Raw genomic sequence first — 15694 nt, forward strand, 5'->3', positions numbered from 1 at the left:
TTTAAACTTCATATGAATATTTATGCACAGACTTGTGTATTATATTTTAGGGGAAAACATTAATAGTATGATGACCTTACAACCTTTTCAGACATTCTAACATTTATTTTCCTCACATCCCTCCTTCTATATTTACCTCATTTCCTAAAGAGCCTTGCTCTAGACTTTTAGTTTTGACCTTGGTTTTCTTCCAAGCCTGAGCTACTATTAAATATGCAAAATAATTAATCTATTTTTATATATTTCTTGACATACCAAAAACAACAGATTATTTTTAGTTTTTTTTCTACTGCTGTGGTAAAAAATATGATGACCAAGGCAGCTTACAGAAGAAAGGGGTTCTTTGGTTCCTGAGGGATAATAGCCATCATGGCAGAGAAGAGGGGGCAGGCAGCAGGGGGCTGGAGCAGCAGCTGGGAGCTCACATCTTGAACTGCAACAGGAGGCACAGATGGCACAGTTGGAATGGCACAAGGCTTTGGAATCTTTGCAGGTCTCCTCCAGCAACATTCTTCCTCCAATATGGCCATCCATTGAAGCTTCACCAAACAGGGCTACCCACTGGGCTCCAAGAACTCAAATGATGGAGACTTATGGGGACATTCCATTCAAACCATCACAGAGACAATAGAGTTATGTGTATTTCCTTCATCCAACACATGCACACACACACACACACACACACACACTATCCTAGTTTGCTTCTTATGGTTGTGATAAAGACAATGAACAAAAGCAAATTGGTGAGGTAAGAGTTTTATTTGATTTATCTGGTCACAATCTAACATGGAGAGAAGGCCAAGGTAGGAACTGAAGCTGGCCAGGAACCCAGAGACAGAAACTGAAGCAGAGGTCATGGAGAAACACTGCTCAGTTTGCTCTCCTATATAACCCAGGACCACCTACCCATGGGTGGTACCATCCATGGTGAACTCAGCCCTTTTGCATTAATCATTAATTATTAATCATTATTAACCATTAATCAAGAAAGTGCCCCACAAGCATGCCCACAGTCCAATGTCATGGAGACATTTTCTCAGCTGAGGTTCCTTTCCCAGATGACCCAATTTTTTATCAGTCTGAAACAAACCAAACCAAAACCTAACCAGACTCTCCCAAAGCATCAAAATTTCCCCAAAGCAACTAAAATGACAAGGAGTTTGGATGACTTAACTACAAACATAATCACTGCTCCTAAGTGATATAAAATTTCCTCACCAGCAAATTCTTCAACAGTAAGATTCTGTATGTATGTGAATACATTCCCAGCTGGGGACAACCTTATATGACGACGTCACAGAGTAGGACCTCTGTAAGTATGTGTGAAATGAGTGAAGCAGTATGCATAGTAGGTGCAAGACATATTCTCTTGAGTCCATTCATTTCTTTCATATGCAAACTTTTGCATCTCTTTATTGAGAGAGAAATAAGAACCTGTTCCTTGACTGTGGAAAGAAAAGTCCATCATGTGAAAACATTAGAGCAAGTGCAGCCAACTGGCTCAGTCTGCAACTGGCATGTGGGGTACGGCTCCATAAGACCTCTTTATTCCTCCCTGCACATATGTAGCAGATGTGCAGCTCGGTCTTCATGTGGGTGGGTCCTGAAGAACTGGAGTCGGGGCTATCTCAAAAGCTGTTGTTTCTTCTCTGTGGGATATGTTCTTCTAGCTGGGCTGCCTTGTCTGGCCTCAGGGGGTGAGGAAATGCCTAGCCTTGAAGAGACTTCAAGGATAGGGGCAATACTCAAGGGGGCCACTACCCACTCAGAGGAGAAGGGGAGGGGAATGTGGAAGGATTGTGGGAGGGGGTGACCTGGAGGGGGCAGGGAGTGGGATCTGAAATAAATAACAACAGCGGCAACAACAGCAACAATAATAAATCAGCAAGAACACACACACACACACACACACACACACAAATAAAAACCAAAAAGCAAAAAGCAACAAACAAACAAACACCACCTTGTTATTCTCACAGGGTTTTTTTTTTGTTGTTGTTGATTTTTTTGTTTAGGTTGATTCTTTTTTTATAAGTCAATTTTCTCAAGAATTTTTTTCACATCGACAGAAAAACTAACACAAACTTTTTAATATATTTTAGGAACCTATATTGAAATAGTATTGTCGAACAAATTCCATTGCTTCCTTGTTGCTGACTCTTGGAGTTGCTTTTGACTAACCCCAGGTTCCCCGCTCAGAGTGTCAGCTAATTAGAATCACATTCAGATTTGCTTTGTTCCTTTAGTGATATGCATTATGTCTCCCCCTCTGTTGCTTGATGGCTGGATATCCCAGTTCTTTTGGCATTGAATAAGAATCTGTTGTTTGAACACACCAAAGTTTATTTATCCACTGACCCACTAAAGGTTATCCTGCTTGTTCCAGGTTTCAGAGACAGTAAATATAGTTCCATATAGACTCGGGTTCAATTCGTTCAGGCCAAGAACTGAGGGAGCCCCTTTCATCAAGGAGCAAGGTTGCTGGCTTATACAGTAAAGATATGGTACATTTGGTGAGAAGCTACCACACTGCCTTTCAGCCTGAATTCCCACAGCAAGGAACACTGTTTCGGTTGCTCTACGTCCTCTCCTGCACTGGATTCGGTGGGTTTTGTAGATGTGTGGTGGTATCTTACTGCATCAATTTGCATTTCCCTAATGATATATAAGGTTGATTATTTACATACTTTCCGTGAGTGTGTTTTCCTTGCTGAGGTGGCTTTTTAGTTCTCGTGTGGATTTTAATTAGATATCTCATTTTCCTATCATTAGATTAAATGTTTGTGTTTCCCTACATTTTTTTGTTGAAATTCAATGGTTGAAAATGAAGACCATCCACTGGGATGAAATGCATCACCCCAATGTGGTGCTGTTTGCAGATGGAGCCTTTTAAAGGCGACTGAGCCAGGAGGGTGCAGCACTGTGAATGGCACTACTACTCTTACAAGAGACCCCAGGGAGCACCTTAGGGTTATTCCCAGTCTATGACCCTCCTTTCCATTCTCTTGACTGTATTTTTGTGGATCACAATATATTTTTAAAGTCAAGATTATTAATTGCTTCCTGGGTCATTTCTACACTGTTGTGCCTAAAAAGTCAACCCTGGTGATACAGCTTTTAAAAAATAGTATTCATTGAGGTGAGAGGGTAGAAGGATCTCAAAAATCATCACCATCATCATCATCATCCTTATCATCCTCCTCCTCATCATCACACCTTTGATGTCAATGAAGTAGAAGTAAGGAAACAAATTGAAATGGGCAGTTAATATTTTCCACCGAGAATTTCTACACAATTAGTGTAGAATAATGAGCAAAATTATATGTTTTGTCTCACAGATTTTGTTCCATATTCTAAGGGTACATTATCTAAGAGAAAGGTCAAGCCAGTTTGGTTGGAAAAAAAATCCAACTTGGCCGAATTCTCTTTCTCATATGGTGGGAAAATACATTTAATTTAGATTCAGTGGAACTCATGAAAGTGAGAATCCCAGAATCCTTCAGTCCATGATGCAGTTTGCCCTTGAGTCACACTGAAACACAGGGAATAAGAGGCTTTTGCTTTAAGTGAGGGAAAGTGACTGACCAGTGCTCAGGCAGCCAGGGTCCCATTGAGGGAGAGGAATATAGATGAAGAATCTCTAGAAATTAACTATAGTTGATTTGTGTGTGTGTGTGTGTGTGTGTGTGTCTTGGGTGTGTGTGCACATGCTCATGTGTACATCCTATCTGTCTAATGTGTGTTTGTGTATATGTATAGGTCACATGTATTTGTGTGAGTACATGAGTGTGTGTATTTGGAGGCCAGAGGACCACATCAGATATCATTCCACAAGGATTTCATATCTTATGTTTGAACACAGGGTCTTTCATTGGGCTGGAGCTCACCCACTATTCTAGGCAACTTTTTCAGTGAGCCCAGGGCCTGCCTGTCTCAACCTCCCAGTGTTAGGCTTACAAGTAAGTGCTGTTGTGCCTGGTTTTCAAGCTCCATATATAATCATCTCAGTCAAACACCACAGCCTTGGGAAGCAGAGATGGCTGCCTTAGTTTTCAATTGTATGTATTAGCACACCATTAACCCATAGATAGCAGATACTGTATTTATTTACTGTTATAATAAATTTTTAGCACAGATCTGGTCACATAATTAAACCTTTAGAAATATTCATTTAATTGATAAGTAAATGACTTGTCAAGTCCAAGGTCACAGAGGCAATCATTTCTAGGCTTGCGCTCCTCAAGGGAAAGCCACTTTCTATTGACTTCTCCCAGACAGCATTACTACGATCAACACACCAAGCCCCAACTCACCTCTTCCCAATGTCTGTAGGAGAAACACTATCTCAGGCATTATGTTCTTTTTCTCCAAATGCATTATGTAATTTAGAGGCAATTGAGCTGCAAATAGTGGTATAGACATTTTCACTTAGTGTCAAACACTTTGTTGTGACTTTTTTAAATCTAAGCAATCTTTTCCTCCTGGTAAAAGTGTAGGCTCTGGGGATCTGGGGTAGGGAGATACTCTGCTTTAGGAATGAATGGAAGTACCTACTCAGCGTGTAACATTTTGACACATGGCTTCTCACCCAGAAAGGCTCCTGTCTTTGGGTATGTGAGAAGCTACTGTCTACTTATCATGTGATGTCACTCATCTCCCAGAGTGCTATAGGATCAGGATTCCCTTTCCATGCTGGTCTTGAACTCCAGATGTAGATGAGGAGACTCTTGAATTTACTCTCGTCATACCTCCACCTCCCAAGTGCTGAGATTATAAGCATCACCCACCGTGTCCATCCTAGGACTCATGAGTCATGGGAGTTGAGGTGGTTGGGATGGGTGAGAGGGGTGTGAGGTGGAGGGCACTTCTGAAACTGAACAGGCATGGTTCAGATCCATCTTGGTCACCCAGGGACTCAAAGAGCTCAAACTCTGCTTGTATTTCAAGGACTAGCACTAGGCTAATCATGGCTTCATGGGGGTTCCCTGGGGGAGATCTTTATTATTATTTTATATGTTTTTCTCATTTAAAAATAAGCATTTACTTGTTTTATAAACAGTAAAGATTCTTTTTTGAAATGGCAAAACCCAAGAGAACATAGGCTGTTAGAAGGGATGGTCTGAGAAAGTAATTGAATCTATTTTTAAGTTAAATGGTCTGTCACCCCCAACAACAGGACCTAGTTAATAAACCAGATGAACTGTTAGTTAGCTTCAGGGATTTATTGGATATGTTTTCATTCTTTTCTCTCCTTGATATATATCTGAGTAAGAGTTTGGATAAATCATCAAACTCGGAAGCACTAACTTATGTGTTTCTTTGAATTTCAAGTTGAAATGGCTCCTGGGTTGATAGCATTCAACCATGGCTGACAGAAAATAGCAATATTCACTTTCATCAAAGTTATATGTGATTTAGGAAAATAATTAAAAGCCAGTGGCAAAGATAGAAACTCTACTCATAAACCTATTCAAATTTATATCTGTTCCAACGTTTGCGGTCATATAATGGATGTTTCTTTTAGAGTTATTTCAGTTCATTTCAATAAGAAACAATAGCTAAGAAAAAATTCATGGCATTACAATTGATATTAAAAGAACCAATGAGCTTTGCCACTAATCTGAGCACTTTTATTTACTTCGGAGAATGATACCGATTATTAAGCACATATGCTCTTCCATTTTTGTTGTTCCTGGTTGGTGCCAGGGTTTTCTTGGCTTGTCGTGGGATAGGCTGAATAGACCAACTTTCCTTTTCATCAGCATATTTGATGGGTCTAGGGATTCTGAATCCAAGTTACTTGAATAATGATGGAACCATTTTGTTCCCGATGAATACACACTAATATAATCAGATGCTGTCAAAAGAAAAAAAGAAAACTCCTCTGAATCAAAATGGCGCACACAATCATCCATTGCTACCAAACCAAAGGGATGCTTAGGCATACAGGGCAAGATCCTTTGGTAAATGAACCTCAGAGTTGAGTAACTATAATGTGTAAAATATTAACTGTTTGAAAAATACTCTATTATTGAACAAAACACTCTCTCATTCAGACTAGACCAGAAGAAGTCTGTAAAGCAGTATGTAAGAGAGAGTGGGTAGAAAACAAACATTTCTTAGCTGGGATTCAAATGGTCTCTTGGGAAATTGATAGTTTGAAAGGAAGTTAGGATCTCAAAAGCTAAAAATGTTAATTACCAAGTACATGACAGTATTCAAATTAAAACAGTAGGTTAGGAGGAACACATGTTATCAGGAGAGGGTGTTTTCCCACTGGAGATGAACTGTGAATCCTGAGGTTAGGGGAGAGGCAGAGGGTTATAAGATGCTGTGATTTTTTGGCTATCTCTGTCAAAAGTTGTGTGTTGGGGGCTTAATCTGAAACACTATGGGTGCATTGCATTTGTGTTGGATTTCAAGCCTTCAAAATGGTAACTTAATGCATTTCTGCTCCTTATCAATTGCCCAACTGTTTCCCTGCTACAGCAGCACAAAACAGGTCAAGAAAGCAAGGCAGACCCTATTTAAACAATCAAACTCAGTACGAGAGATCAGATGTGCGCATGCCCCAAACCAAATATATTTTCAAATTTTGGAGAATAGGCCAATTCTGCTCTTTGCTTTCTAATTGAAGTCAGACCTGGTGTCAATCACCTGGAAACTTATCAACATTCAACATATCTGGGAAGCAATAGAGGAGATACTTGAGGTATTTCAGCAGATGATCTGAGAGCAGCTGTGACCTTCAGCAGTACTCACAGAGCATAGAGCATGTTGTTTCCACTGTGGACATGATATCAATGAAAGAGGACCTGGAGAGAGACTTGGGGTTCAGCAGTGACAAAGTAGGCCTGATACTGGTCTGGATACCAGAACCAAGCAGAACATAAGTATAGGGAGAAAAACTAGTATGAAAAATGATTGGACCCAACAATGACTGTACCTCTATCTTGACTTACTCCCTACCTTAGCATCACTGTCACCCTCTTATGTAGCTCTCCAGAATTCACATGCAACTTTATGGGAAAGAAGAAAATGTGGAAACCATATATATATATATATATATATATATATATATATATATATATATATATATATATATCACGTTTGTAACATGGCAACATGGTATCAGTTATAGTGTCAGGGTTTGATGCCCGAGCATGGGATGGATCCCAAGTTGGGCAATCATTGGATGACATTTCCTTTAAGCTCTTCTCCATTTTTGGCAGCCCCATAGGAAAACCAACAGTATCAACTAACTTGTACCCTTGGGAGCTCCTAGACACCAAGCTACTAACCAAAGAGTAAACAGGGGCTGGTCCATGATCCCCAGCACATATGTAGCAGAGGGCTGCCTTGTCTGGCTTCAGTGGGAGAGGATGTGCCTAATGCTGTAAAGACTTGATGCCCCAGGGAAGGGGATGGGGTGAGGGGTGGGTTGGGGGTAAGAATGGTGGTAGGGGTTGGGGTATGGGAGGGATGTGGAGGTAGGCATATGGGGATGTGGGTGGGGTGGAGTGGGGTGAGGTGGGTGAGGGAGCATCCCCTCAGAGGGAGTGGGGGATGTTTATGGTAATGAACTCTTGGTGGGGAGGACCAGGAAGAGGCACAACAATTAGGATGTAAATAAATAAAATAATTTAAAAAAAAAAAAAGAAGCGCTTGTCCACAAAGCTAAAAGCCTCATCAGTTACACAGGATGAGAGACATTATAATACAATGAAGGGGACTCCAAAACAACCACAAACAATTAAATGTGACCTAAGTACCCGAAAAGGCAGTTGTAAAGGAGAGGTGAGACACAGCTAAAGGGTTTGAGGAGGTCTTCAGCTCACTAACCCAGGGAGGTGCTGCTCAAATCTACTCAAGGAGTCACAGGAGACAAAAGCCAGGTGAGAGCAAGGTTTTGGAGAAGTCAGAAAACTCCTTCCTTCAGGCACCATGAGAGGTAGTGCAGGATGGGGAAGCCACTGTGGAAACCACTATGCTTATGAACTAGATCCAGAATGTAGACACATTTCCTTCCAGAATCTGAATGTAGACACGTTTCCTTGCAACGTGATTGTTTAGTTTCCACTAAAACCACGAGGGGAGGATGTAATCTCCTAAGTGGTTAAAGCATCCATTTTTAAGGTAGAGACTAAAAGAAACCAAACACCTCAAATTTAGGTGATGGAGCCCCTGAGTTTAGTTATGCCCAGACTCTCTCCATGTGATCTCTCTCTGCTTAAGTGAGTATAGAAGTAGAGGAAAATGTGTCCCTAATTTCTTTTTCCTCCTTTTCCCCTCTTCCAAACACTCTAACCCATCCCTCTATGGTTCCTTGTCCCTAGTCTGTCCTCTCTCATCTGTCCTTCCTCCAGGGCAGGCATACTCATTCTGCATGGCTTGAATTAGTCATAGGCCATAATCCTTTGGGTATCCCAGGGACCAGGCCACCCCATCCCCAGGAGACTCCCAGGGCTTGTTTGCCCAGGCAAGGCAAGCCTGCTTGGGGAAGTCCTGGAGGACTCTCTGGTTCCCATGGAGGTTATAGTGAAGGATACAGAAAGAGAATTAAGCAGCACCCAGGGAAATCAGAACTGCAGAGCTCTAGGCCACAGAAGCTAGTTCCTAGGCTCTAAAGTAAGAGTAATTCTACATTTTCTCCAGGACTTGCAACTTAACATTACTGTGCTGTCTAGCTATCCACTTGACACAAACTGGAGTCATCTGAAAGGAGGGAACTTCAACTGAAAAAAAAAATTGCCTTCATAAGATCCAGCTATGTGAATTGTGTCTTGGGTATTCCGAGCTTCTGGGCTAATATCTACTTATCAGTGAGTGCAAATCATGTGTGCTCTTCTGTGATTGGGTTACCTCACTTAGGATGATATTTTCCAGTTCCACCCATTTACCTAAGAATTCCAGGAATTCATTGCTTTTAATAGCTGAGTAGTATTCCATAGTGTAAATATACCACATTTTCTATATCCATTTCTCCATTGAGGGACATCTGGGTTCTTTTGAGCTTCTGGCTATACCAAATGATGTCCAAAAAGAAGGAAGGAGAGGCCCCTGGTCCTGGAAAGGCTCAATGCAGCAGTGTAGGGGAATACCAGGACAGGGAAGCAGGAGGGGGTTGATTGGGGAACTGGGGGAGGGAAGAGGACTTATGGGACTTTCAGAGAGGGGAGTAACCAGGAAAGGGAAATCATTTGGAATGTAAATAAAGAATATATCTAATAAAAAAAAAAAAGAAAGCCAATAGTAAAAAAAAAAAAAAATCCAGCTATAGGGCATTTTCTTAATTCGTGACTCATGGGGAAGGGCCCAGCCCATTGTGGAAGGTCTCATCCGTGGGTTACTGGTCCTGGGTTCTATAAGAAAGCAGGTTGATCAAGTTTTGAGGAGCAAGCCAGTAAGCAGCACCCCTCCGTGGCCTCTGCATCAGCCCCTGCTTCCAGGTTCTAGCCCTCTTTGAGTTCCTGTCCTGAGTTCCCTCAATGATGAACAATGATGTGGACAGATGAGGCGAAAAAACCCTTTTCTCCTCAACTTGCTTTGGTCATGATGTTCATCATAGCAATAATAACCCTAAGACACTTGCCACATGTTCTAACAGCTATGTTTATCTATAATTTATTATGTCTGATCAGCTTTGTCGTCTTACTGGATTTTACCAATATATAATTAATAAGACATTGTTATTTACTGAACTCTTGTTAGGTGTCAAAGTTAAACACTTTCTATACATTTTAAAATTTAGTACCGGACTCTGTTCCCGGTCTTCAACTGCTCAGTGAAATATGAACATTATCTCATTTAAAAGAAAATTTTCTATGAAGAACTGGCTGAATTGTAATGCTCAGAAGTTCTTGCATATAAAGAACCAGATTGTATGTTTGGATATCTGTCAGAATATTTGCTGTCAGAATTGTATCTGTTGTAATGACAAGAATAAAATTTTATGAAGCTATCACTAAAATCTTAGCTTAGGAGGAAAACAATCATGGAAGATTCAGTGAGGCTCTCCTCTCCTTTCAGCACTAGAGGGCCCCCCCTCCCCCTCCTCTGTCCCTCTGTTCCCTTCTCTCCTTTCCTCTCCTTCCTTCCCATCCCCTTCTCCCTTTCCCCATCTCTCCCCTTCTACAATTTTCCATCTCCTCTCTGTTCCTTTTGTCTCTGTTAGGTCTGCATTTGCCATATAATAGTCTGCTCCCAAATGTTGAATGGTGACCTTCTGGAAAGGCTCATGGCTGCCTCCTGCCCTGATTTAGTCCAGTCCTAGCCCAGCTGAATCTCACCCACCCACCAAACCACTCAACGCCAGTCCCAAAGCGAAGTGTCCAGGGATGACCATCCTTCTGCCCTCTCTCCCAAACATATCAGCCTTGCCCCTCTAAGATTCCTGTTGGGAAAGGGATCAACTCTAAATGCAAACAGAAATCCTCACTTTATTCTGGGAGAAGACAAATGCCACCAGTCTAATTTTCTGGTACCTCAGAAGAGCACACATTCTTCTGTAGCATGTAGCTGCAGCATCCTGAAAATTCAGTTAAAGATCACTGGCTCCATTAACAAAGAGAACCGTGCAAAAGCTCTCCTTGAGATGATGTTTCCTTCATGGGTCAGTAATTGGTTCTGTGGTGTGTGTGCCAACCAGAACATTAGGCAGAGTTCTCTAGAAAGTCTGTAATGCAGGGGATTGCATTTCAAAATGAAAATTTTGTTCACTGACCTTTATAGAAACAAAAAGGAAGACACTGAAAATGTATAGTATGGAAACAGGGGTGTGTTTCTTTAATGGCATGGTTAAAACTTGTGAGAGCACATCATCCTAGGACATTTGAAGCATGAATGGAACTCTATGTAAAAGACAAGATGCATCTGAGAATAATGCATTAGCAATCTGTGAACTGTTTGGTTTACTTTGGGAATTAACGTCTTCTCTCATTGCAATGTTCTACAAGACATACTTGATTTAGGGCTAACTGGCTGAGAAGCCCCAACGCTTACGCAACATTTCTCCATCTCTAAGCATTTAAAGGGCAGTGGGCCACAGTACAAATGCAAGGCTAAGAAAGCTGGGCTACCTACTTCAAGCTGTATTGAAGATACCCTATGCAGTCACTAGCCAACCAACCATTCTCTGTATTCCTATCTGCACAATGTGCTCATTAAAGTTTATGCTCTCCAGGGACCTACGCTGCTCCAGGATGCTGTGTTTTGGAGTGGCACTGCTGTAAATTGCTTTCATAACTGCTGGTGACTGTCCTCACATCTGTGACCTGTAACAATCAGAGAACCCTGGCAGTTTTGTTTCACAGGAGACATGTCTATGATATACAAGGTTGGGTTGCAAAAGCGGGGTTGGCTCATATCTCTAAAGACAGCTATGTATTACGAACAAAAAGAATGCCCTCTTGATACTGAGATCCAGCTGAGCCAGAGTCTAATGCTTCTTCTCTCTTCATTTTGTATAACCTTTCCTGGTTTGTGGGAACTAAAGCTGACTGACAGGTCTCTGAAGCCTCATTAGAACACAGTCCTTAAGCCTGCCCCAGTGAGACTGATCAATGGCTAAGCGATGTGTCAAAAGTTCATTGCCCTAACTTAGTAGTTTACATGCCTCCATCTTTACAGTCCTTGCTTTGTGGAATCTAAAACTAGTTATATAGATGAAATAATGAAAACAATATTGATGAGGACTGAGATCTGTATTAATCTTTGAGCATAGAGATGCCCACAGAAGACACTTCGACATCATGTCCATTTAGCTGAATGACAGCAGTAGGTTTGCTCCTGGGGTTTTTAGAGTACCAGGCACAAGTTTCCTCCTGTGAAGTTGGCCTTTAATCAAAGCAGAAAGCAGCTGGCTATCCATAACATAATTTAAGAGAGAAAAGGTTTATCCTGGCTTAGAGTCTGAAGGATCTGGCCTATCATAGAAGAGATGGGGTGGCAGCATGTGGCAATGGGTCACATGGGTGTCACTAAAGCAGAGAGATAAATGAGGGCTCTGTGCTTGGTTTTCTCTTTTAATTCAGCCTGAGATCCAATTGATGGTGCTGCCCACATTTGGGGTGGGTCCTTTCTCTTCGGGGACATCTTTCAGGAGACATCCTGACAAATATAGAGTTGATTCTAGACCAGCCAAGTTCACAATGAAGACTAACCTTTATAGCAACACAGTAGCAGCCATAATAAAATACCATAAATGTCGAATGGTGTCTTAGTCAGGGTTTCTATTCCTGCACAAACATCATGACCAAGAAGCAAGTTGGGGAGGAAAGGGTTTATTCAGCTTACACTTCTGCATTGCTGTTCGTCACAAAAGGAAGTCAGGACTGGAACTCAAGCAGGTTAGGAAGCAGGAGCTGATGCAGAGGCCATGGAGGGATGTTCCTTACTGGCTTGCTTCCCCTGGCTTGCTCAGCCTGCTCTCTTATAGAACCCAAGAATACCAGCCCAGAGGTGGTACCACCCACAAGGGGCCCTTCTCACTTGATCACTAATTGAGAAAATATCCCGCAGCTGGATCTCATGGAGGCATTTCCCCCAACTGAAGCTCCTTTCTCTGTGATAATTCCAGCCTGTGTCAAGTTGACACACAAAACCAGCCAGTACAAATGGTTATAGCAACAGGATTTATTTCTCAATCTGAAAACTTGAAGACCAAGATCAATGGTTCTTAACCTGTGGGTTGCAACTCCCACAGGTGTTGCATCTCAGATATCTTGCATATCATGCACTTACAATACAATGCACAACAGAAGCTAAATTACAGTTATGAAGTAGCAAGAATATAATTTTATGGTTGAGGGGCACCACAACATGAGGAACGATATTGAAGGGTCACAATATTAGGAAGGTTGAGAACTATTGGTCTAGATCAGGGTGCCAGCCAGTTTGGTTATTGATGATGGTATCAGTGTTTGGTGACATCTGCCAAGATTTTCAGTCTGTATATCTTGAAATAAAGAACTGAGCAGGAGCACACACTTATAGCAGAAATAGAGACATTTCCATTAAGGAACAATATGATTTTAAGGACAGAGGAATGGGCTGTAATGGAGAAATGTTTTAGAAGCTCAATAGTGGTCCATAAAGGACTGGGGCCTTGAGAGTCATTTGCACAGTGAGAGCTTTGTCCCATGTTGTACCTGTCAGCCCTGGAGGGGGATGAGGAGCTGAGATTCCAACTCTCTTCTTTGCCAACAGATTCCTCTTGTAGCTTTTTATGGAAGGCCTCTTAGACATCACCCTCTACCCTACTCCCCTGATTCAGGAAAATGGCTCTTCTAGCCTACAGACGTTTATCTTTTCATCCTCAAGACTTAGAGGGAAGGAGAAGAGAGACCCAGAAAGATCCTTGATATCCACTCTTTTTTTCATTTTTATTGGATATTTTCTTTATTTACATTTTAAATACTATCCCCTTTTCTGGTTTCCCCCCTCCCGGAAACCTCCTATTCCATCCTCATTCCCCCTGCTTCTATGAGGGTGTTCCTTTACCCACCCCACTTGTACCTCCCCGCCCTCGATTCCCCTACACGGGGGGGCATCTATAGAGCCTTCATAGGATCAATGTGGCAATTCTCTGCTACATATACAGCTGGAGCTGTGCATTCTTTGGTTGATGACTTAATCCCAGGGAGTTCTGGGGGATCTGGTTGGTTGATGTTGTTGTTCTTCCTATGAGGTTACAAACGCCTTCAGCTCCTTCAGTCCTTTCTCTTACTCCTCCATTGGGGACCCCACACTCAGTCCAATGGTTGGCTGCAAGCATCCACCTCTGTATTTCTAAGGCTCTGGCAAAGCCTCTCAGGAGACAGCCATATCAGGCTCCTTTCAGCAAGCATTTCTTGGCAGCCACAATAGTGTCAGGGTTTGGTGACTGTAAATAGAATGAATCCCCAGGTGGGACAGTCTCTGGATGGCCTTTCCTTCAGTCTCTGCTCTACACTTTATATTTGCTCCTGTGAGTATTTTGTTCACCTTCTCTCTGCTCTTATAAAGGCATTCAGGCCATCAAACCTGGACATCAACCTTGTGACTTAATACAAGTCTACTTAACCTCCCAAGCACCCCATCTCCAAATACTCTGTTGGAGCCAAGGTGCACACGTGTGAACCTGGAGGGCTCTAGGCAGTTTCAGCACACATCCCCCTGCTCTGGGCTAGGAGAAGAAGGATGATGTCACACTTCTCGGCCTGTCACGTAACCGAGTCCCACACAGCCTGCACTACCTTTGCTCCTTTCCGTGGCTTCTCTCCCCAGTCCTTTCGACCTAGAAAATATTTCTTCCCTCCTTTACCTGCTTCTTCATTGCTTTGGAGCAAGTGCAAATACGGCTTCAACAACAGCAAGTCTTCTCCCACCCCTGCCTGTAGGCATGCCCCAGTCTCTGTCCACCAGTCTGGGAACTGAGACTTGGTCCCATAGTTAACATCCATGTTGAAGTTACAGGTGCCAGTAGCAGACTGTGGACTCCCTGAAGAAAGCAATCTTGCTCCCTGCTACCCCTAAACCTACTCCCATGTAACTCTGAACATCAGCAGTGTGCTTAGCTTACAGTGAGTGGTCTATAGATGTTTACTTTTTATTCTTCATATTTCTGTGAGCATATATTGCTTGCATATAGGAATTGTTCTCATTAAAGTATTTTCATACATGTACATCATGTGTTTTGATTGCATTTATTCCTGTTACCCTGTTTTGCCCCCTTCCATTTCTCCATCTAGGCACATCTACCCTGTCTCTCTCTGTCTCTCTCTTTAGGTACATATTGTTTATTTAATGACAAAATTGAATTGATAATTGGCAGCTTCACCCACTGGTGCCTTCAGGTTTTGTTTTTCTTAATAGCTGACACCTTTGCTTTGATGAGACTGAAATTGTTCCCCACTGGTAAATGGTTCTTTCAATCAATAACAAAATTTGCTGACCAAGCATATATCATAGGCTCCAATATCCTATAGACAAGCATCTCTGCTACACTTGATTTACGTCTTAATGGACGTGTTTCTTGTTCTAAGGCTTGACTGCCCTTCTGCACATTAGAGTCTCCTTATACCAAATTAACGACAGAGAATTGGTGGCAAGGGTGAATGATTCTAACAGTAGTTACAGTACGATTTCATGGTGGAAAAATAGGACAGGGAGGTTAATGGCTAGATGGATTTAAAGTGTAAGAGAGTGCTAATCTTTGGTCAATTTATGGACGAGGTCATGGGAATACCCTTCTTAAATTGTAATTTTATCCTTGCCTTTCTGCTTCCCTGAGGCCTTTTAGCCTTTTATATTATGAGGTAACCTGCTCACATGTAAACCTCAATGTGTTAGCTTGACAAATTAAGGGACACGTCTTACTGTTCATCAGGGTTACTGATGACATTATCTACTAAAGTTCAAGGGGAGCCAAGGACCTCAAAGGCTGTTTCTTAGAATTTTATACATTGTGTCAATTTCTTTATTAATGGTGATTCTGTGAGGGATGCTTCAGTCTGCTCTGGACTGAGAAACATTTGCAGGAATACCTGAGCAAGCCTCCGTTTTATCACAGAAGGTGTAAAAGCTCATCTTCTGTAATCTTTACTGTGATGAGAACGGGGGACAGAAACAGGCCAGGCATTTAGGGGCAGGGACCTGGAATGTTTACAGTTCGTGGTCTGGTCCTTAGCCCAAAGCTGGAAATGTCTTTGGTTTT

This window comes from Apodemus sylvaticus, chromosome 16 (genome assembly GCF_947179515.1).
Source record: "Apodemus sylvaticus chromosome 16, mApoSyl1.1, whole genome shotgun sequence".
Lineage (NCBI taxonomy): Eukaryota > Metazoa > Chordata > Mammalia > Rodentia > Muridae > Apodemus > Apodemus sylvaticus.